Source organism: Paramisgurnus dabryanus, chromosome 18 (assembly GCF_030506205.2).
Source record: "Paramisgurnus dabryanus chromosome 18, PD_genome_1.1, whole genome shotgun sequence".
Lineage (NCBI taxonomy): Eukaryota > Metazoa > Chordata > Actinopteri > Cypriniformes > Cobitidae > Paramisgurnus > Paramisgurnus dabryanus.
In genome coordinates this window covers 4,518,640-4,543,037 of record NC_133354.1, presented here as the reverse complement: position 1 = coordinate 4,543,037, position 24,398 = coordinate 4,518,640, and the positions used below count along the sequence as shown (strand labels likewise).

The window sequence follows — 24,398 nt, the reverse complement described above, 5'->3', positions numbered from 1 at the left end:
CTAAATGTGGGGACATATTTCAAGTGAGAGCAAGTTACATCGGGTTACGTTTAAAGATACATTGTTACAGTTCCCTTTTGAGGGAACTCGCGCTGCGTCACTGCGGTGACACTTTGGGGACGCCTCCAGGGGTAAGTGCGTCTGAACGTGTATATCAAATTCAACCAATGGTGAGGCTTAACGACAGAGACAGGGTGACGTGGGAGCCAGGAAGTATATCGCTATCTGAAATATTGTCAAAGACGACGTTACAGGAATGCAGGAAGTATGGCAAGGGAGACGCAGCGTCTCGTTCCCTTCTCAGAGAACAACAGTAACATACGTAACCCGAGACGTTTTCATGTGTCAAACACAGCAAAAAAGCATTTTGGTATGAATCAACATAGGCATACAGAAGATATAAGCATTTAAAGGTACAAGTTTAACACATGTGCTTAAAAAGTCTAAAATTTTTATGATATTATCCTACACTACACAGTGAATAATATGGATTTTTTTTTTCAGAAAAGTTCTTGCATAAAATAGATTCAAGCACTTTCAATGACCTGTATCTACAGTATGTATGTATATTTTCAAAAACTTCCCAAGGTCTTGATTTTTTTCCCCTAGATTCACAATCTTTCAAGGACTTGTGGGAACCCTGAATCTGCCCTGATCATTGACTGTTTTTTAACATTGGCAATGTCCATGTTATTGTTATTTTATGCAACTTTAAAAGTTTTTATAAAAGTTAAAGTTCTAAAAGTCATACTTAAAGACAATTTAACAAACATAACATATCCACATTATTTACTATACTGAAGATTAACGTAAATCCAATAATACCTTTGGTATACATAAAAAAAACCATAAAAAGTGACCATCAGCTGCATTTCAGGAGGGCAGCAGATCCTGAATTATTCTTTGTACCCAAGTGTAAAATCTGTTTGCAAATTCAGTTTCACATGGACTTTAATGTCCAGCAGATGGACAAAAACAAAACGTTGATTTGTTGTTCATGTGGAAATCTACATCCTGTGATGAAAGTTAATGCAAGGTGCTGACAGATGTGTGGTGGACCCAGAAAAACTGCAGTGGACACAAAGTCTTTGCTTTGGGATCTGATGTGGCTTTACTCTAATGACATCATGGTGAAGCGGAGGAGACAGCATGCAATTAAACTTCACATGCAAAATATACTTTACAGAAACATGTCAAACGGCCTTTAGATCTAACAGTAATTTCAGACATGGGTAATGCAGACGGCCTCTGAAGGCTCCCACACGCTTTAATAACAGAACAGGATACAAGTGCTTCACAACACCTGCTTTAAAAACAGCAAACCACAAAATGAGAGAGTTTACTGCTCCGTTTCAATTACAACCAAGCTTAAACACAAAGTCCACCTCTTTATACTAAAGAATAACAGAAGCAACACGAATTTGTACGCATTTTACGATATCCAGCCGTAACCCCGACCCTAAACCCAACAACAAGGGGGAAAGCAAAAATATTTTCCAGAATGCTTTGCAAAAGGCTGTTATTTTATAGTTTTATTCTATAAAGACAAAAGACTTGTTAATGTTTAATGTTCATTTAACTTTGCACTACCTGTTTGCCAGTAAATAACATACATTTAAATCTACAGTAAGTTACTGGCAAACATTTGCATAACTACAGAAAAAGTTTTGCATTGTAAATCCACTTACTTTAATGTCTGATTCTATGCGCTACACAAACAAACCTGTATATAAATAGAAACTTGCAAAAGGCTTTATAAAGTCCATCAGCATAAAACTGGTTGACTGAACTAGTGTACGGCAGAAAACTAAAGGGAATGGAAACCCAATGCAAAGAAGGCAAAAAATAACTCTTTCACGTGTAATTACAGCCGTAGATCTGTGCTCGGAGGACAGGGCAGCTCTAAAGTCACCACACAAAAGCCAGTAAAAACCTATATTTACACAAGCTTACGAAGATCTTTAAAATACACACGCTTCACATCAGCTGCAGATTCGGCACAGAAAAGTAGACGCAAAGAAAGTGTGTGTGTGTGTGTTTGTGTCTTCTTAAACACGCACCAGTTGTGTCACTACACTGTAAAATATAATAACTACCTGTGGTGCTCTAGTAAAAGGGCAAAATGAACACATCTGCATTGCTTCAAAATATAGGTTCCCAAAGTAGTTATACAAACAGAAGCCATAGAAGAACCTTTATTTCTCAAATGGGTATCACAGACCCCTGTGCATCAGTCCTGTACAGTCATTGACATCTGACAAAATTAAACTACTGCTATTTCTGTGATAACAGTGATAAAAGTGTAGTATTTAAATTCAGCAATTACACTTTTAAACTGGTCTCATGTGTGAACCGTGTATGGCCTTGAAGTGAAGTGAGTATTTGCCAATGTATGGTAACTAGGGCTGGGTATCGATTCAGATGTTCCAGATCGATTCGATTTCGATTCACAAGCTATCAAATCGATTCGATTCCGATTCTCGATTAAATTTTCGATTCTGGTTCTCAGGTAGGTTTTTATACTCGATTCTCGATTCAACTCAATGAATATAGATTTAATACACATACTATATTAATAAAAAAGAACAGTGAACAGCAGTTTACAAGTGGGTAATTAATAAAAAGAAATTAAAAGCCACAACACGTCTTGCTTGCAAAATCTAAAATGCTTCCATTCCTCCATTCAATGTTTGTGGAAATACATATGAAAAAAATCGATTCTGCTCTTTGAGAATCGATTTTTAATCGACCACGTTTTAAAAATCGATTAATCGAAAAATCGATTTTTTTGCCCAGCCCTAATGGTAACCCATACTTGGAATGTGATCTCTGCATTTAAACCATCCAGTGAATAGTCAACACACGCAATGCAAGTCGTGAACACACAAACACCCGGAGCAGTGGGCAGCTATCCCTGCACCGCCCGGGAAGCGCTTGCTCAAGGGCACCACAGTCACAACCCGCCAGTCGTGAGCCTCGGCACTCTAACCACTAGGCTAGAACTGCCCCTAAGTGACCCGCATGTGCAAAAGATGTGACGTAGGACGCAGTGCACTGTGTTTGCGGAAATAAACATGGATGCTGCACGTAAAAGTCGGATAAAATGCGACATGGCCGTTCAGACTGAAGTTGCATTGTAATACATCAGATATGTATCAGATTTAGGAACACATATGAAAGTGGCCTGTGTCTGATTTGAAAAAAAAAAAGGTATTTGTGCTGTCAGATTTGGGCCACTTTCGCCTGCAGTGTGAACATAGCCTTATTGCTTAGTTTGGAGTTATAAATGGGTCAATGACGTGATGTTAATTATTTGTGTTTGTATGGTTTAATTAAATGTAAAAGGTTAAAAACTTCAAAATAAATTTGCAGATTACTTGCATATATTTTCTTTTTTGAGGACCAAGTCTAAAATTTCTTGTTTCATTTCATTTTGAAAGAAAATTTGGGGGATAATTGCAAAAATCTCAATGTGGTGTAACTGGTCTGTGTCAATTGGTGTAACTAGTATTTTTTTTTAAATAAAAATATATTAATAAAAAAAATGTGGAATAAAATATAATCATCTAGTTTAGTGAAATATGATTTTTTTTACATACATTTTTACATAATTTTTAAAAGATTATTTAGAAAACAGAGCTGTTTCAGCATATATCAGGACAAATGTTACAAAAACGCATTAAAATTGACAATTAGAAATAACTTTAAAAAATATATTACATTTTTCTATGATTATGCTTACATGCGATCAAGGTGTATAAAATATTTAATATTTCTCATTCTTTGGCGCAATTGGCGGTTACACAATTTTAAATGTTCAGGTCCATTTAGTCTTAACTTTCATAAAAATGGTGCAAATGTAATTTTTATTGCATAAAATCAACATAAATATTGCGTCTCTATCAACATCTCATCTTGCAATACCTTTTTTGTCACTGACCCAAATACAAGCTTATACAAGTACATGCTGGGCTTCATTTGGCTCTGTATATAGCTGACCTCAAAAACACAAAAAGTTTACAGCCTAAAATTGTTCTTAATAAAGAAGAGCCACCGTAACAGAGTAACCTTTGTTTTGACAAGTGCATGAGTTAAAACTCATAAGATTTGAATATTAATCTTCAGACCATAACCTATATTCACATCAAGTCACTGGAGTGCAAGCAGAACAGGATTTAAACCTCTGATGTTCCTCTGATGTCACTCATCCCAAGCTGCAGTCGGGTTTCAGTCAATCCACTGTGTTCCCTTGACTATTACAAAAGTAAAGCAGGTGGGTATTACATCAACTCCAAACAGTATTTGGGCCCTTTAAACTGTTCGAATGTCACTGCATTACATAAAACATACCAAAACAAACCTCACGTGCAAATAAATGACGTTTGAGGTTTTCTCACAGCAAACTTTAACAGGTGGATTAATGCAATAATATTCTTCAGCATGTCTCAGGATTTATATATACACTTACTGTCGGTAAAGATCAAAGGCAAAAGTCTGGACCGTGATGTCTGAACACAGGTGTTATGTATGTGTGCGTGAAAAAATATTAGGAGGCAGATCTTGTTCAACCTTGGAAGGGCCAGATTGCTTTCAGTGCGGTCACTGTGCTACTGTGTGTGGTTGTACTTCAGCAGTCAACTCAGGAATCATTAACACTGTGTGTGTGTGTGCGCTGAAACCAGGAATCTTTAGTTCCTCTCTGCATAGTGTCCGAGTAAAAATAAACCTTACACACAGTGGGATATCAGGTTTAAGAGTGGGGTATATTACATCCCTTACTGCTACACGACACGAGAAAAGATTCAGCAATGAAACAGAGAAAGAGAGCGACTTAGACCCCTGAGGGAAGAAACTATGTTAGTTTCTGGAAACATTAGAAGGTACAAAGTCTGTGCAATACAGTCATATCTTTGAAAAAATTGTTTGCTCTTAAAATAAATTTTATGTACCTACCCCTAAACCTAATCCTACCTATCAAGACAAACTGAAACAGTGACAACTCAAAACTCCCTTGTTCAGTCCATCTTGAACATTTACTGAAACTAAGGCTATGTTTACACAACAGCGATTGGTAATAATACGTTTTTCGTCACATACACACGACAATGTCAAAATGATCCACGTTTTAACTAATCTTCAAAAATGACAGAAAACTAGGACTGCAACAAATAATCACTAAAATAATAATAATCATTAATAATCGATTATGAAAGTCAACAATTTTTATTATTGTTTAGTTGGTCTGTGACATCACATGCTCTTGCACCACAGCGAACAGCACAAACACACGTCCGCTTCATACTGTACAGCGCGAGCTGTGTGCTTATAATTAAAGTCAGTGCGAGCTGGATGCTCAGACACTTTTTCTTCATACAACACGAGCTGCACGTTTATCAGGTGCTTCTCACCGTGCAAACAGCTTTTTTAAAAGCATGCAAGAAAAAACACGAAAGCAAAAGCACAAAAGAACGCTGGTTTAATTTCTTCCTTTTATATAAGTGAGTTTGCATTTGTTTAATTGTTGTTGGGTTGTCATAAAAATAGTATTAAATCACAAACTAAGCATCTGTTTTAAAGTAAGTGGGAAAACCAGGTTTTTATTAAATGTAACAAAACATGTATATCACTTTTATATCTTGTACCTGTATATCTAAAACTCAATTCGTTTTGCTTATTTATATTTTGACATTTAAAAATGTTTTACTATTTCAAAGCTGCACAAATCAAAATCCAAAAAATTATGTTTGTTAAACTTTGTAATAGTGTGTGGCTTTTGCACTTTAAAAGTACAATTCTACACGTGAATACCCTAATTTAGTGCATTATTTAGCTATAATAAGTGAAAAATCTAAATAAGTATTTATGTTTTAATCAGATTAGTCGATTAATCAAAAAATAATCACCTGATTAATTGATTATGAAAGTTATTAGTAGTTGTAGCCCTACAAAAGCACTGTATTATAAGTGCCAGGCGCCAGTAGTTGGCGATGTTACTTTATAAAGAAACGCAACACGCCTGTGCACATATGCATTCTTCTACAGACAGATACATTCATAGAATCAAGACAGCGAAAGCATCGCGCATTATTTTTAGATGTACTATGAGGAAGGTTTATTACTATAAGTGACCCTATAAAGTGACAAATGTGACCAGTCACAGAAAGTAGGGACACAAGTCGGATCTGGGGCATTTTGAGTTATTCACAGATTCTGAAAGTGCAGTTTCGAAGCTTTCCAACGATGTAACACATGGAAATCTGATAAGATTTGGAGAAGTTATGGCCATTTGAATTTAGGAACTCAGAAAAACTCAAACCGAGAAAATAGAGACGAAAGGTACTCTTTTTTCCAGCTGGGGGAGACAATAGGGCTCATTTACATCTCATTTGGCTAAGCCATACCCCCTGTAAAGCCGTTTTGAGATAAAGATGTTCTAGCATCATATGTAGTATTTTGTGAAAGAAGTCTGGATGACAACATGCAAAAATAAAAATGACTTTTTACCTTTGTTTTGATCACAAGTCGAATCTAATCTGTTTCATATGTGTGAATCATCCAATGACCATTTTTGTCCACAAATGCATATAATCCGTGAATAATAAACATATAGTCTATCGTTTACATCAGATTTTGCATGAGGGTCTGGTAATAGAATATAATATACAATCTGAGGACTATTTACATCGTAACATGTAAGGGTATATGAGATTACATTTCGGTAATTTCCGTTCCGTTAAACACATGAACCCTCCTTCAAAGTTTGTATTTTAAATAGGGAGGTAGTATAATAGATAATCCAAACAACGCCGTCGAAAACATGACGTCCTTTAGGGATGTAACCAACCGCTCGCTCGTTCCTCCATCAGCCAATGACTTCATGGAAAATATTGATAGACAAAACATGTAGCCAATTATATAACGAATTCAACGATCTCAATGTAACTTATATGTGTTTGACTTCGTGCTGCGCTGCAAGAACTGACAGACAGATGACTTCAAAGTACCGCAAGAGCGAGTCGAAATTAGACTGCTCCATAAGATTTCTGGAAGAGGTCTCGCGGTACTTTTACCATTAAGTCGAACAAGCCAGTGATGCGGCTGACGTTTGACACGGCTGACTGTTATCTGTTCTGCCCCAGCTTCTTTTTTTTTCTTTTGTTTTGTGCGCCCGAGCTTCGTTTACAGTCTGGGGAGATGCATGCTGTAAGTTTGAAAAAAAAAAACTTAGCAAACATGTCTGAGGAACAGTTCAGCCGCGTCACTACAGTCACGCGACTTCACGCGGTTCACAACAGAACTGAAAGAGAAGACAATGCTGAATAAAGTCGTAATTCTTGCTATTTTTAGAACCAAAATGTATTTTCGATGCTTCAACACATTCAAGCTGACCAACTGAAGTCACATGGACTACTTTGATGATATTTTTATTACCTTGCTGGACATGGAAACCATACACAGATTTTCAATGGAGGGACAGAAAGCTCTCGGACTAAATCTAACGTCAAAACATCTAAAACTGTGTTGCAAAGATGAACGGAGGTCTTCCAAGTTTAGAACGACATAAGGGTAAGTCATTAATGACATTATTTTCATTTTTGGGCGAACTATCCCTATTAAGGAGCCACTTGTGTCACTGGTTTCTGTGACGGGTCACAATTTTTTTAAAATTTGTTAAAAAAGAGAGTATCTACAGTACAGCAGCAAAAACGCAGTCCTGCAGACGTCATTGTTGTTTATACTTGTGCATGTCTATAGACTGAATAAACACATGCGTATGACATCACCATAATCACAGATTTGCATTTATGTAGTTAACACAGAGCCGACAAGGCGTCATGGATTTTTTTTTTACTTTGAAACCTGTTTTTAAAAGTTTGCAGTTTTATGCCGCCAAATGCATAAAAACGTTCCTATTTTCAGTTGAAAAAGATGTGTTTATTCACAGCCTCTAAACTGCAATAATAACGGTTCAAAATCATTACATCACAATCACAACTATCATCTTATAAACAGATCAACACCCAAATTTGCACCTATTTAGTATGATTTTGGACCAGTGAGGCTTCACTGAGAGCTGAGTCAGCTAGCACAATACTTCTATATAACAAACCAAAAATCCAACAAAACTTTGTCTTGCTAATTGGTCAATTAAGACAAAAATTCAGATCTCTCTTTTAAAAGACAATTAAATGTAGCGATTTTTAACCCAGCATTAATGCTCTCTCACATTAAATAAAGACGCTCATGGCAGATTACAGTCAACCGGCCACATAAACTGTGTTTTTTTGTGTGCCTGTTTCCTGTTCATTAATGAGTCGTCACCCTGTTGAGCCTTTAAAACAAGAAAAAGTCTCACAAGTCTCTCACTGTCAAACTTCACAGGCCTTGGGTCTTTAGCATTGTAACAAGACACCATCTTTAGTATGGCACCAATTTCACGCTTGGATTTAGGTTCAGCCTGGACAAAAGCCCTTCTGGATGCTTGTGTGAAAACTCTCAGCATCCCCGGCTCCTTCTGCCCCTCCACAGTGTTCATCTGGCACACATGAGGGTAAACTCTTATTCGGACAGTCAGACACCGATTCATTAAGACAGACATAAAGATCGACTACTGTGGTCCTCTTGTGCAACATTATGTGACTATAAAATAAACAGACCTGCTCATCTAGGTGATAAAACAAACTATTGTACAAATGACAGCAAAGACACAAAAACAAGTGTTTTACAGACATAATGCTATAAACTCTCAGTAAATCACTTAATAATTATTACTTAAAAGGCACAATCTGTAATATTTCACCACACTGTAAATCATGAAAGCCTCATTATGTGTAATAACTATTTTTATTTAAAGGTGCAGTGTGTAAATTTTAGAAGGATCTTTTAACAGCAATGCAATATAATATAGATAACTATATTATCAGTGGTGGATAAAGACCTTATATAATAAACTGTATTGTTTTTATTAGCTCAGAATGAGCCGTTTTATCTACAAACACCTACATGTAAACCGCCATTTTGCGCCGCCATGTTTCTACAGTAGCCCTAAATGGACAAACTGCTCTACAGAGCGCGTTTGTCTTTACATTGTCTCAGATGATGACATGTCTATCCTATGAAGTCTATCGTAGCTTCTCTATGTGCTTCAAAAGAGGGGGCAATTCGCATCCTCACCACTAGATGCCGCTAAAATCTACACACTGCACCTTTAAGTAAAATAATCTAATAAACATGGCAAGTTTTATGTTAAACTCATGTTTGTAAGTTTCTATATAGGGATGCACCGAATGTTCTGCAACCGAAATTATAAAAAAAAATGAAAAGGCTGAATACATTTATCAGAATAATGAGTTTTTTTAATAGGGCTGGGTATTGGCGAGGGCCCCACGATACAATACATATCAGGATACATGTGTCATGATACAATGTATCACGATACGATACAATACGTTGCATGTTGCGATACATTGCACTACGTTTTCCTTTTTCGTGCTTCTACGCGACTGCTTTGAAAGCTGCAGGCGTTTTTACATTTTCTGCCATTTTCTCACTCCTGATAACTTATGAGACATTGGCTGAATATGACCGACAACTGGACAGCGGCGCAGGAGGTTGCTTGACGCGCATAGAGGGACTAGATGGGTTTTCAAAATATTGATAGTAGAGATTGAAATATCGATACACTATTATGGAAAATTTTATCACAATAGTTATGACGATAGAAGCTGTATCAATATTTTTGCACAGCCCTTGTTTTGAATGAAACGATTAAACTAACCAGCGCAGATTGAGAGATGCGCAAATGCAGCAAATATGTTGGTAAAAGCATTTTAAAGTGTTCGAGAAAGACGCGAAAACATACATCATTACAAGTTACCTTTATCATTTAAAATCAAGACATCCTGGACACCATGCAGCGTGTGAGAAATACGTGATGGTATTTGTCTGCTGAATGCACAAGCACGGAGAACGAGAGGCTTGAGCTCTTCATCTCATGTTATAGAGCAACTGCATTGTGTAATAAAAACCAGTTAAGTCCTACAATGACAAACTGCTTATATTAAAAGGAGAAATTAAACTTTTATAAACAATACGATTCTGGTTAGAGCGCTTTTCCTTTGTCATCTCCTGTCAATTTTGCCGCCGTCTCCTTCTCATTTTTTTTGCTCGTGCTTGCCATGCACGCAGGCGAACGTCTACTGCTCAAAATACAGTGATATATAAGCGTTGTTGCAAGTTTCTTAAGGCGGATTAATATCAGTTTAGCCAAGACTTATTTATGTGGTCGAATGTAAATAGAAGTTTAAACGACCTGGTTTAAAAAGGCCATATACTGTAATGACTGCTGGAATGTTACACTCTTATTGTTAAATAATGTGAAATAAATATAGTAAAAAGGACATTCTGAAAATCTAACTTGTGCAATGGTGAGAAAATTGGCAATAATTATTTTTTAAATAAAAAAATATATTTGGTGGTTCGGTATTCGGCCTTATGTGATGTCTGAAAAAGTTAAACGTAAAGTTTTACATTGTTTCAACTACTTAAGTTGCATCAAAGAGCATCTTCAAGTTTATACAACTCCCATTTTTACGGCAGCAGGTGAACATTTGTTTCTACATTTAACCAGCTCGAACTGTTTTACAGTGCACTTAAGGTCACATATTCAAAACGACAACAAAGGCGAAGCTTTATGATGTTATAAAGATGAAAGTGAAACAATGGGAGATATTTTCACCATCCAGAGACGTACTGTATGGAATTTGCTAATCCTCTTCATTGATAAGGTATTGCATTAAAAAACACTGTGCAAAAATCTTACATATTGAGGCTTTAAATGCCTAAGCTTCAATATCAGGAAGCTCACAAAGTAGCTAAACATTTCTGAAACTAAGAACACGGATAGAAACTGAAGAAAACAGCTGCAGGATTTTGAGACTTTGTTCCAGGAAGTTTTAAATGATTTTCAAGTATTTATGCTGCCTGCCAACTTCCGCCATAAAATTCATGTTTAACTACAGCACACAATACTGTGTATTAAAGTTGTTTCTGAAGAACAGAACACGTCTCAGATCTGTAACCCTAAACACTGGATCCAGTTACACACATGCTGCACAATTAAGACCAACTGAGATCCAGTAGATTCAGAATAATATACATTTTAAAAATGCTGGGTTATTTTAACCTACAGGGTTCCCACACCTTAGTTAACTTTACATTCAAGGACCTTTCAAGGACTTTCCAGGTCCAATACCCTCAAATTCAAGGATTAAATGTGGGGACACACGAGGTTACGTTTTAAGATACAGTGTTACAGTTCCCTTTTGAGGGAACTCACGCTGCGTCACTGCAGTTACACTTTGGGGACGCCTCCTGGGGTACAGTAAGTGCGTTTGATTGTGTATATCAAATTCAACCAATGGTGAGGCTTAACGACAAAGACAGGGTGACGTGGGAGCCAGAAAGTATATCACTATCTGAAATATTGCCAAAAACGGCGTTACAGGGACGCAGGAAGTATGGCAAGGGAGACGCAGCGTCACATTTCCTGAGGAACACTACACTACACAGGGAATAATGTGGATTTTTTTTTTTCAGAACACTTCTTGCATAAAATAGATTCAAGCACTTTCAATAACCAGTATGCATGTATATTTTCAAAAACTTCCCAGGGCCTTGAATTGTTTATCCCCGGATTCACAAATTTCAAGAACCCGTGGGAACCATGAACCTATGCAATTCATGGTTGGGTGAAATATAAACATTTACTGGGTTAATCTTACCCAACACGCTGGGTTGAAAATAACCCAGCAAACGGTCAATAACTTGACATGAACAGTAAAAAACTAAACAATATTAAGCGTATAATTATGTGATCAAACCAAACACAAGCAAAGAGAGGAAAGTGAGAGAAATAAAGGGAGAAAACAAGCCTTCAAAGAAACCCAAATCAAACTCAAGCATTAAAAAAACTAATAAAACAGCGAAGAATAGGATCACATTGTAAATATTTACAAATAAAGAAAAACAGAAACTGCAGGAGAAAAGCAAAATTCCAGTTCAACCAAAAGATCAACATAAGGAAAATAAGAAAGTAACATGCAGATTTTAAATGCAAGGTCAGCATGTGCAGAAGCCAATCTGCAGTGGGAGGGGTTTCATGCAGTGATGTCATCGCAGCATGCAGGCCGGACAGCAAATGAAAGAGCGGAAGCCCCAAAACAAACTCGCGAGTGGAGAGAGAGCGTAAAAAAAGGGGCGAGAGGGTGAAACGTCTAACCTGTAACTCTTCCACGATGCTCGACTAGATGAGTAGATCCGTCCTTTCAGAGAGAATTATAAAATCCGCCGGCTAAAAAGAGACACAGAGATGGAAGAGAGAGAGAGAGAGAGTTATCATGGAGTGACTGAACGACTGGACGTATGGATGAATGTTAGACAACATCACATATATGAAAGAGGAGCAGAACTATAAAACTTTTCACTGCCAACAGCTTACAAACACACACACAAGCATCAACCTCAAATTCAAGCACACAATAATTTCTAAGGGTAAAAAACGTATTATCAGTATATTTGCACTTATAGTTGTGTTTCTAATTCAAATAATAAATCAATAAAAAGTTAAAAAAAAGTTTGGCCTGAAAAGAACAAAACAAAAAATAAACAACAAAAATAAGACACAAGCAAGCAATTCAGTATAGATTATTAATTGATGTGCCATAAAACATTATTATGAGACATCACATTACTTTTCTCAGAAAACAGAGAGATGGATGACAGATTGAACAGAAGGCAGATAGATGTTTTACATAATAAGAAAATTAAAGACATTTTCACAGCTGTAAAACACACTGACATAGAAAGAGATTTATGAAGTGAAGTGAATCCTCCTACATTCACACGCTGATTTACAGAGACAACATTATCACAACAGGAAAACAAAAGCAAAACAAATCACAAGGATTGGGCTGCACAATTAATCAAAAAACTAATCAGGATTACAATTACAGGTGAAATAATTACATAATAAAATTTTTGTGCATTTCGGCAGTATGTTTGGGCCAGTGGCGAGGCCAGAAATGTTCAAGTGGGTGGGCCTTTTATAAAACAGGGTGGGCAAAGCATAGAATGTACATAAACTGGGGGCGTGCACAACAAAGTTTGTATGCCTGTGGCCGGCATATGTTTTTTCCCAATGGAAGCGTGGCGTTTTTCAAAACAGCCAGCAGCTGTCCGTTTTTTTTCCGCGCTGTGGTCGAAAAATATTTAACTTTGGGTTAAAAGCTCAGCTCGTCAATGTAAGTTCTCACATGGCTGTCCAATCACAGTGGACGAAGGGCGGGACAAATATCACAACAACCAACCGGCTCACAGCTCAAGTATCACAGCAACCAAAGCGCTGGGCTGAAAAAACAGCTGGCATTCGGCGTCTTCAGCCGCGTTTAAAAGCGTTGGTGTGCACGCTACCTAAGCAAAGTTACCTTGATGCCATGCAGGCAGCACAATGTTTCAAGGGGAAAATTATAAAACCACTTACAAATAACCAACCAGCTTGTCTACAGTATATGGGCAGGTGGTACTGTGAAAATTATATGTCATTCCTCGTCAGCAATATGCATGACGTGAAAGCGTCATAGGCTACGACAGATTCAACAGGTAGTGATTTGATTTTACTAAAGAACTCGTTTGAGAGATTGTTATTTAATGAGAAAATGGCCATCAAACAACATGGCGCAATCCAAATTTCATGTGTTGTCATTTAAGTGTAAATTTTATTCCAACTGTAAATCATACAGCCTATACACGACACAGAGTCTGCCTCCCTAAATAGTTGACTGGAGTAATACTCCTGACTATAAACTGTAGTAATGACACCACTATAAACATTACGAAAATGTCTGAACTCACCTTTACATGTCCTACTGTAGTCTGATACAGGGCTTCTGGTTAAAGATGGAGAAAGTCTCGATCATAATAACAAAGTCCAATATCTTTGATCATAATATGTCCCTTCGCGCAAAGAAAAGCAGAAATACATTTCTCAGACGAGCATTTATCATCGATGAGCGTAACGTTATATGTTTTTGTACAATATGTGGTGAAGAACAGTCTTTCAACACAGCATGACGTCATTATCAAAGTAATAAGTGCTTGTTTCGTTTTTTTAACTTTTGAAAAGATGTCCTCAGTAATCCAACATTTCCATGAGTGATGTATAGTCTCTGTCTCCAAAAGCAAACAAACAACAGCAGATGTCATCGTGGAAAGGCTGTTAAACTTGATGATTTGCGACTTGCTATTTTTAAATTCAGTTCAATCGCGCGTAGGCGGAACTAACAATGACTGACGAATCATATTCAACGTTTCATGTTGACAAGCGTGTGCACCAATAGGGTAAAAGAAAACTGCGAAACTGCCTGAACATGCAAACTTGCACTTATATTTTATATTTTAATTATATTTATAATTGTATTACATATATGAAATTAATATAGTGTGATAAGACGTCTATTCGTAGTACTATTATTTATTTTTGTTAAATTATTTACACATTTGTCTGGAAAATGGCCTTCTGATTGGATGGGCCACAACTCAAAGTGGGCGGGCCCAGGCCCGGCCAGGCCCACCTGTAGCTTCGCCACTGGTTTGGGCACCAAATACAGTCTTGAACCACAGATTTTAAAATTGATTAGTTGACAAGTCATTTTTTTTATTTTAACAACATGACTCACATAATTATTTGTTATTTACATAATATTATTTACTTTTGGATGTTTTGAATTTACCGTGCAGCTATTTAACAGGAAATTAAAAAGCATTTCAAAACTTTAGTGTGAAGGTTATTAACCGACATTAATAACTGCAATTACAATATCAAGGTTAATAAACGACTATTATGACACAAGTATAACGTTCAGAATCAGTTATCAGATCATGGACGCTCTTCAAATGTTTGATCTTCACTGACAAACACTACAGCAGTAAAAACTCACCCAATCCCAACACAAATACTTTACTTAAACATCACAGATGTTTAACTCACCAGATTAAACTTCATAAGCAGTAGCAATAAGCAATGCATGTGACATTCCCTCAGCAAACTACTACTACTACACAATTTCCCAGACACAAACACATCTGTTTTATATAAATATGCAAATAGGAAAAGTTTCTCGTTTCTACTTTATGAAATTTGTTTATACTTCCTTTACAAAAAAAACCTGCAGTGACACTATACTGTATGGCACAGTCAGGAATTTACTATATTGAACCACAGTTTTTACATAGTATTACTATAAAGACATTTTGAAGTATTATGTTTTTCTTTTATTTGTGAATTACCAAAAAACTCCTAGCTTCCATTTTTTGTGATATACTTTATTCTGAATAAAATCACCCTACATAATGTAAAGAACATTCTGTGAAAATATAATCTTGATATCTTTAATGTTGACCGAGTAAAATCATGTCAAAGATTCAAATCAATGTGAAATAAATGAAATCAATCTTGGACGCACATGATCTCATCATTAGATTATGACCGGGTGTGCCAGGTACATCCTGTAAAGTGAAACGGGACTTGTCAAAAAAAAAAATTACACTTCCCATAAAATTTTCCAAAAGATGGTTTTGGTCCTTTAAGGTAGTTGCTATCACGCTGATATATGTTCAATTGTTAATTTTTGTGTAAAGTTTTAGTAATTTGATGCTATAGAAATGGGGCATGTCATTATGATTGACAGCTTCTCTGAGTGGACTGTCGGCCTTTCGAGGGAAGACTGAAGATATAACTAGAGCTGCAACTATCGACTATTTTTTCAACCGATTAATCTATCGATTATTTTTTCGATTAATCGAATAGTCTAATGATTTTTTTATACATATAATTCCCCAACAAATAATAAATGTAACATCTGCCATTAACGCTAACATTTTATTTAAGCATTTTCTTAATTAAACAAACACACAAACCAAAATTTTCAACATGAAAAATAAAGTGGCAGTGCCACTTTAAAAGAGGCATTATTCACCTTAAACAATAAAATAGGCATATATTAATATTTTAAACATTAGTTTATGATTAGTACATGCATTAACTCAGCATTAGTTCAGACTGAAGTAAAAATAAGTTCATTGTGATTCATGAACCCTTATATAAGATGTAATGGTTATATTATTACTGTTAATATTATTACTATTAGTAGTACTGCATTCTCATTTAACTTTAACATTTAACTTTTCTTAAGTTCCGGGTAAAAAACAAGTTCAGTTAGTATGATCTTCTAATATTTTATAAACGGCGTTTACGCCGCTGTTACTTTAAATAAACGCATGTCAGGAATACCTTACAAGACGAGCTTCTGTAACATCTGCGCACATATTCGCAAAAAAGACGTTCATTGGGAACTCCGCACTGCCAGCTGGCTTTCAGTGCACGCGGGCACATGCCTATCAGTTCTCAATGTGACAGTAACTTATTATTTCATAACTTCTTAATATAAAAACATGTCCTGCTCTTTATTTACTGTTTCAACATACTGCCCAGAAGCGATGCAATGTCACGTCTGTCAGGCGTCTCGCAGCTCGTATTAAACGAAGATGTAAACGCAGCTGTATTAAGCACAATATGTATTGATTCTATTGTTTATAGAGTAAGTGTATAAAAACTTACTGTAATAGTTCAAATTCTTACGCTGACGTCTCGTCATTTTGAGGTCGGAGAGCCCCAGGTTTTCTTCTTTTAAGATGATCATACACAGGTGTTGCGCTGCTGTGGTATGCCATTTCAGTTTTACACAGTATGTGTTTTATTTGGTCTCTGCTTAAAGTATTCCCACACTTTTGATCGCGTTCTGTCTGTTTGGTATAACACTTGTATCACCCGGTCGGAGCTGAAGCCGCCTTCATTTCAAAATGTAAACAGTGCGACGCATCGACGCATTTCCGGCAAATCGACGTAATTACGAAATCGACGTAATCGACTACGTCGACGCGTCGTTCCAGCCCTAGATATAACTAACTATTAACTTTTCGATTTCTGTGTTATTCCACACCAACAAAATTAGTTTTATTTAAAGCGACACCATGTAATTTTTCAACCTTCATAATACATTTTCAAGACACTTGTGATAGTACATCGACTTTAAATAGGTTGAATGACATGTCTACCATAGCCTGACGGGGTCTGTATCGCTTTTACTCATACTTTAAAACTTCGGGTTTCGGGTAGTAACCAGAGCACAAAAAACTACCAAATTCGACTGCTTTACGGCATACGTCACTTCCTCCACTACCTCAACAGTTTTTTTTTTACGTGAATTTTGCTGGAGGCTACTTAACGAGTGTAGCGAGCAACTTCTTTTATGTGACTCTGTGTTAGTGTCACAGACCTATGACACGGGCGACCCGGGATCGATTCCCCTTTAAGGCAATTTTTTATATAAACTCACGATCTTGATTCATACATAAATGCGATCTTCTTTATAAATGACGGCGATTATCTATAGTTCCCTGTATTCAGATGCTGCATTCACGTGTTCACGTATTTACCTTTCTTTTACTGTCTATGGTATTTACATTACAATCCAGGATGCTATAGCAGTCAAACTTGCTCAAACTCACACAGTGTAAAACCAAACCCTATTCATTCACCAATCAGATCCGAGCATTTCTCTCTTCCTCATTTGCTGCGTTCCGCTAACACTCACGTGACGTATTACAAAGCGGCAGACCTAAACACATCGGTTTACTTGGATTTGGAGCGACAATTTTCACACAAAAGAGAGGAAAACATTGCGGAAAATCCTGGTGGCGAGGGAGAGAGGGATGATGCAACAATATTTGTTTTGAAAAAGTCAAGGAAATACTTCTGATCGTTTCTCAATTGGAAGGCTGCAGCCTCCGGAGGTCAAATATGCAGGCTGCATACGTAAACTGGTAAACTGAGCATTACATTCGCAAATCATAAGCATACTGCAACAATTTACGATTAACTAAGTATAATAGTCAACTTTATAATTGTTAATATTCTGAAATAAGACAGTCTTGATGACGTATGCAGCTTAGAAATACGACATCCGGAGGCTGCAACCTTCGAGTTCCTCATCAGAAGTTGTAAAATGAGTGCGTTTCTCCCTGATGCCTCAAAATGTTGATCGTTTAGCGTTTAGTTTTTAAAGGTTTAGTTTTTAGTTTAGTTTTAAGGTTGGCCAGTTCTTTTCCTTTGCGACAGTGCTGCGGCGCTTGTGGCCTCTAGGGGCGCTAGGCGTGAAAAATACATGTCTAGCGCCCTAGTGGCCAAAAAGTTCCGCGGTGTGCCTTTAACTAACCTTATTTTAGCAAGTCAGTCAAATGAGACGTTCAAGGGGCGTGGCTGAATTGGGCGTGCGAGCATTCGGGCGGAAGTTTGATATCGCGGCCCCGCCCCTGTGGCTCCATGGACAATTTCTTCTGTGCATGCCCAGGCTCCAAACTGACATTTTTGCGTAACATGTCAGCCCCCCATCGTCGTATATTTTACGTTCAGTTCATTCAATGAAAGACCAATGTAACGAAACGTCGCAATAAATATTTTGCAAGTTATTAGTGTGCGGGATATCTCTTTTGTATACACGTTCAGTTCATTACAACGGAAGGAAGCGGCGGCGCGGCGGCCATCTTTTTTTCAGTCTATTATTATAACACTTCATCCTGGATTTTAATCTGGGACTAGATTTTTTTACAGTTTAAAGTGCAACTTGCAGGTTCCATTTTCTGTGAGATAAATATATAACCTTGTATGAAAGTACCATATGAAAATTAAATGCGAAAGCAAAAAAACATTTACAATACTCTAAGCGCATAAATTTAGTAAAAAAGGTGAAATTTTCTAAGACCGCTCTCAAATTCCCTGTTTTTTTTAACAACGCGTCATATTACGTAGTCAGAGGCGTTCTTCTGACAGGCTCTATTGGCTCAGTGCTGCGGTTGTATTAAGCAAAAGCAGTCGCAAATTGATGTGATTCTTCGTAGTTTCAATTTAGCATCGTCATGGTTAATAATTGTGTTAGTGGAGGTTTTACAAACTCCAGCCTGTCAGGACAATGAGTCTACAGGTTTCTTTTGAAGAATAAAGACCGCGCTATTTTCCGTGTCTGGGTGTGTTTAGCGCAGCACGAGGAAAGAGACGAGAGACGCGACTTCACTTCAGCATGTGCTTCAGAAAAACGCGGTGGTGTATAGCGTTCACATTTGATCGGAGGATTATCATCCCGGCAATATGATGGAGTTAAACATTGGATGCCGAAGCAAGAACCACGTGAGGCCTGTGTTTTTGCCACCTCGAGAAAACATGAATCGATCACGGTCCGTCTGAGATGCAGCTCGAAGATAACGTGAACTATGCACAGTAAGTCTTGTTTTTTTAACATTTGCTAACTACCAAATCATTTAACATAATGATTTCATTCAAGTTTCTTATAAATAAGGAAATCAACTAACTGATAACCTTAGTTTGCAAATAGTATAACCATCAAATCGAGTTACATCTTATTTACTTTGTTTGCATAGCTAACGTTAATTCGTAATTCGTTTTTTGTCATGTGGTGTGTTCATGTATGTAACCAAGAAGTGACATGCTGTTATACAATTATATAAAGGTGAATCTGTTTTAATTCTAGTTGTCCAGCTACAGATTAAGATGCTTAGTATGATTAATCATCCTCTGTTGTCATGGATGAACCTGGTGATGTGTTATGGAGGAGGAAAAAACAAAAAAAACTCATCTGATGAGAAACCACTGCAAGAATCTCATCCTGTTCACACAAGTAAGACTTATTCAAAAATAATGTTTTTTCTTTTTATTCAGGGCTGTTGGCAAGTTCATTGTTTGCTAAAGCCAGCTGATGTCTGTTGTACCATAACCTGTATTTTTTGTTTTATATGCTATGGTATAGTAATTTTCTGCTTTTTATATACATCTCTTAGGTCTGTGCAGCATGCATGTATCAGCATTTTTTGTGACCAGTGACTGAGGGGCGTGAATTCCAAATATGTGTTTGTTGTGACGTGTGTGAACCATGTGCATCATGCCTCTTGTCACAATAGGCTACGTGCCTGCTGCACATGCATTGAAAAGGTTTATGATAAAAGAAGCACTCATGTTCACAAAATACTCGCAAGACACTAACTTGACACTAAACTGTGATTACACAGGAGATTAAGTGAGTATCAGGCAAACGTGAGCGTATCTTTTATCATAAACCCTTTACATGCGTGTGCAGCAGATTTTGACATCACGTGTGATGCACATAAGTTTACATGACGCGCTGAACACATATTTTGAAATGACAAGCAACACACATGACGAGCTCAATGCATGTGACCAGCTTCGCAACGTGTGCCCTCGAAAAAAAGTCACCGGCCGACACTGACCCAGATCATCAAGATGTTAAAGCTGTTTGGGCTTCAGAGCATCTTGTCAGCACCTTCTTCCACCATGTACACAATTTCTACCATCGTGAAGGCGTGGCAGAATGAGAGATTTGCAGTAAGCGGTTGTTTTTTGTTAAAAGATTGTAAATGTTTGAACAATAGCATTGTATATCGCTTTCAAAAAATAATATAAAACTGACTCATCACCAAAACCACTTTGACTATCATTTTTTTATCAGAACTGTATTACTTTGGTGTACACTGTTAACAGGGACAAATAAATTTAATCTATTTAAATATTCTGTTCTGGAATACTCCAGGTCACCACAGGCTCTACGAGAATGCAGCACTGTCCTGTCTTCCACTACACCTGCTCCCCTCTCCAGAGCCATCCAGAGGATCAACAAGGATGAAGCTGTTGGGATCTATTAATCACAGCATTCACAATTTAACACATTATTATAATACCCGCACAAATGATGGAAAGATACTGAATTTTTTTTTAAATGTTTTTAAATGGGTCAGATTGTATATCTTTCTTTCGGTGCTACATAAATAAAACTAAATCGCATTACAAATGCAGATCTACTTTGTATATATCTGATCTAAACTTCATAAACCAGTTTTTATACGGTAAGACAATTTGTGATTATTGTTTATTGATTGTCACAAAATGGGGGTATTCAAACCATTTATAAAGTCCTCCTTCCTCTGGAACCTGTCCTCGAATGGCTGACACATGCAGGTAAGGGCGCCTGCACAGAGTTCCTTAGACACCCAGCGGATAACTTGCCTATGCTGTATTTAGTGGTATTGTCTGGAGATGGGAAAACTTTTAATATTGTTAATTTGAATATTGACTAGTGCCAGCAAAAATTGTGACTTAGTCATGACCTATAGGCAACTTGTAATGAAAACAAATTCATTAGGATTGTTTTAAAACAAATTTATTAAGATTGTTTTAACATTCAAATCTTTAGTTTACTGTTCATTTATACATGCATATTAAATAAATTACTAATAAATAATCTCTGCCATAAACATACTCATTTCTACTGGCCTGGCCTGTAGCACATATGGGTTTAGACAGCTCACCTCTCCTGCGGTGATGAGCAACATCTGTATCACGTAACGTAAGTGTGGATGGATATTAACATTTACATTTAGTCATATAAGTTATTAACATAATTTATAAGCATTAAAAAGACGTAAAGTATCAATACTATCTTTGCTATTGCATGATATATGATAATAATCTGTACAATCTTGTGATCTGAGCACAGTATTACATCTCGCCAGATCACTGATCTCACCCAGACATCTGTCCTTTTCTCCTCACATAACACTTCAATTTGTCTCCTCTGATCGTTCTGTTTAATCCTGACCAGTCCCTGCACTCTTGGCTGCATAGCAAACTCATAATTGTATGGCTGTAGTTCGCCATACGAGTATGAATAAACATTTACTCGTTCCTCAGCGTCCGAAGAACTGTCATTGCGATCCATCGTGCGCCTCTCGTGATGTCACTTCCGGTTTGGCGGTTTTTAGAGGCGGGTCTAAAATTTTCTTACAAAAATGACCCCAGAAGCCTAATTAGTGCATTTTGAAAAATATATTTTTTTTAATCTATTTCCTACAGTATTTTTCTGTACTTTGAGTGAATGGGTGGTTTAACTTACAAGTTGCTCTTTAAATATAAACGTAATAAACTGAAATGCTGTTCTCCAGATGATCGTCTTTTAAAATTTTACAGATTAAATGTCGCTATCTAGATGACACTTTAAACTGTTTTTTAATCAAGCTACACACTCCCATCTGGACTAATTTTTTTTTCCAAACTTTTTCCCCGGGAAAACCGACCCGACAGCTCAAATTATAAATCATTATTATAAGCTTACCATTGTGAACTGGGCCAAGGTAACATATTCTACATATTCAATAACTGATTTTTGTTTGTTTTTAACTGACATTTTTTTACGGATTGCCACTTATATATCACACAGATCTCATCAGAAAGATTTAATGTATATATCACAAAGTAAACAACAGGCTGAAAAAAAAACAGCCAGTCATGCAAACGTAATCCCAGCGCACACAAACACATGACGCTGTGACCGCGAGACAAAACAAAATGAACCAATGAGAGATTGTGTTGCATGCTAATTTCTTTCTTATGTCAGTCCAAGTTTGATTCACACACTCATCCATCCATGGCAGGTGTCTGTATCTCACACACCCAACATCTTGTCACATTACTGACGGTGGCCTACAATTGATGCACTACAAGTCAAAGGTCACGTCCTTTTACAGCGAGAGGAAACCATCGAACCCCACTTTAGACATATTGGACAAAAAGTGTCTTCAACATCCGGCACGCCTCACGCTGCGATAGAGGCGTCAGTCACACAGAGGAAGAGGAAGTCAAAGATGTCACAGGTCGACTACTTCATAATGGAGGATTCGGTTATTGAACACAGAGACGACTTTTTGATTGTTAATGAGAGATCGGAAAACAAACAGGATTGATTGATGATAAGAACCATGGCACTTAGAAATAAGAGGAGGATATTGTTATATGTATTCAATACAGGTCTCAGCATCTCAAGCAAAGCTCTTAAAGATGGTGGCATGTGAGTTATTAATCCATTTCAGATTGAATGTCCACTTAATAAAGAAAATGAAGTCAGAATTTACTTATTAAATTATTTACTTTTTTAGACTGTATGTTAGACATTCGAGAGCTATGACAAATGAGAAACCTGTTGTTTTGGAAAAGATTTAGCTTAGGATCTTCCATTTTATTTTATAGTCAGATTTATATAGGTGAAATGTCTATGAAAGGTTGTAAATAATTACAAAATACTCACTTCCAGCTTAATAATCACTTTAAGACAAAATGTGAAATCCAGGTTCAAGTCTTATAATCTGATTTGGAGCATCAAATTTGATTTCACCCAATGATTTTAATCTTTGACATGACCTTACTCAGTCAATATTAAAAATATCAAGATTATATTTTCTTTACATTATGTAGGATGACAGTAAATCACAAAAATAACTTTAGCTGGGCTTTACAGACTGGATCACACATAACAAAAGCAACAAATGTAGTTGATATCCTTCCTCTTGACTGGATATTTGAGAAACAGAAAGTAAAACTTAATATTTGTAAATGATTGCCTCTCACAGCGGCTTTAGCAGATGGTTTACTGTTTGTTTTGACAGAATAAGAGTGTTTGTAAGCCTGGAGGTGATAGGTCAGGGGATCTTGACCTTTGAACTACAACTAAATAATCTCGAGGTCATGTGATCACACGCTGTTCATATGCTGATGAGCTCCGTCAGACTGATATTCACGCACGGGACGAGGAAAAGGAGGGGATGAGGTGTATAAACAGACAGAGGGAAGAATAAAGCATTTAGGACAAAAAAAAGATAAAAACAAGAAGCAGACTTATATAACAATGATTAAAAGGGGACAAATCTGACTTTTTCCATCTTGAAGTGTTGAAGAATATATATATACACAGTGAGGAAAATAAGTATTTGAACACCCTTCTATTTTGCAAGTTCTCCCACTTAGAAATCATTGAGGGGTCTGAAATTGTCATCGTAGGTGCATGTCAATGTTAATATTTGGTACAGTAGCCTTTGTTTGCAATTAATCCAAACACGTTTAGTGAAATTATGATTAAAAAGTTCTACTTTGGTCTCATCTGACCACATGACTTTCTCCCATGACTCCTCTGGATCATCCAAATGGTCATTGGCAAACTTAAGACGGGCCTGGACATGTGCTGGTTTAAGCAGGGGAACCTTCCGTGCCATGCATGATTTTAAACCATGACGTTTTAATGTATTACCAACAGTAACCTTGGAACTTAATTTCTCACCTTTCTTAGGATCATTGAGACCCCACGAGGTGAGATCTTGCTTGGAGCCCCAGTCCAAGGGAGATTGACAGTCTTGTTTAGCTTCTTCCA

General features: G+C 36.9%; 1 protein-coding gene and 1 long non-coding RNA gene across 4 annotated transcripts in view; one reads left to right on the top strand and one right to left on the bottom strand.

Annotated features, from left to right (window-relative positions):
• The window catches only part of sema4d (sema domain, immunoglobulin domain (Ig), transmembrane domain (TM) and short cytoplasmic domain, (semaphorin) 4D), a 79,121-nt gene that overhangs the window by 32,041 nt on the left and 22,682 nt on the right, over positions 1-24,398 (bottom strand). Inside the window, exon 3 of one of the 3 annotated variants that reach the window (XM_065243811.2) lies at positions 12,281-12,352. The exons of the other annotated variants lie outside the window; for them this stretch is intronic. The gene's annotated coding sequence lies outside the window, so the exon portion shown is untranslated. The remainder of the gene's footprint in view (positions 1-12,280; positions 12,353-24,398) is intronic. 3 annotated transcript variants of the gene reach the window in all.
• On the top strand, positions 18,748-21,021 carry LOC135721789 (uncharacterized). Its single transcript, XR_012335380.1, has 4 exons — positions 18,748-19,390; positions 19,662-19,808; positions 19,969-20,530; positions 20,736-21,021. It is a non-coding gene; the product is annotated as an uncharacterized lncRNA (long non-coding RNA).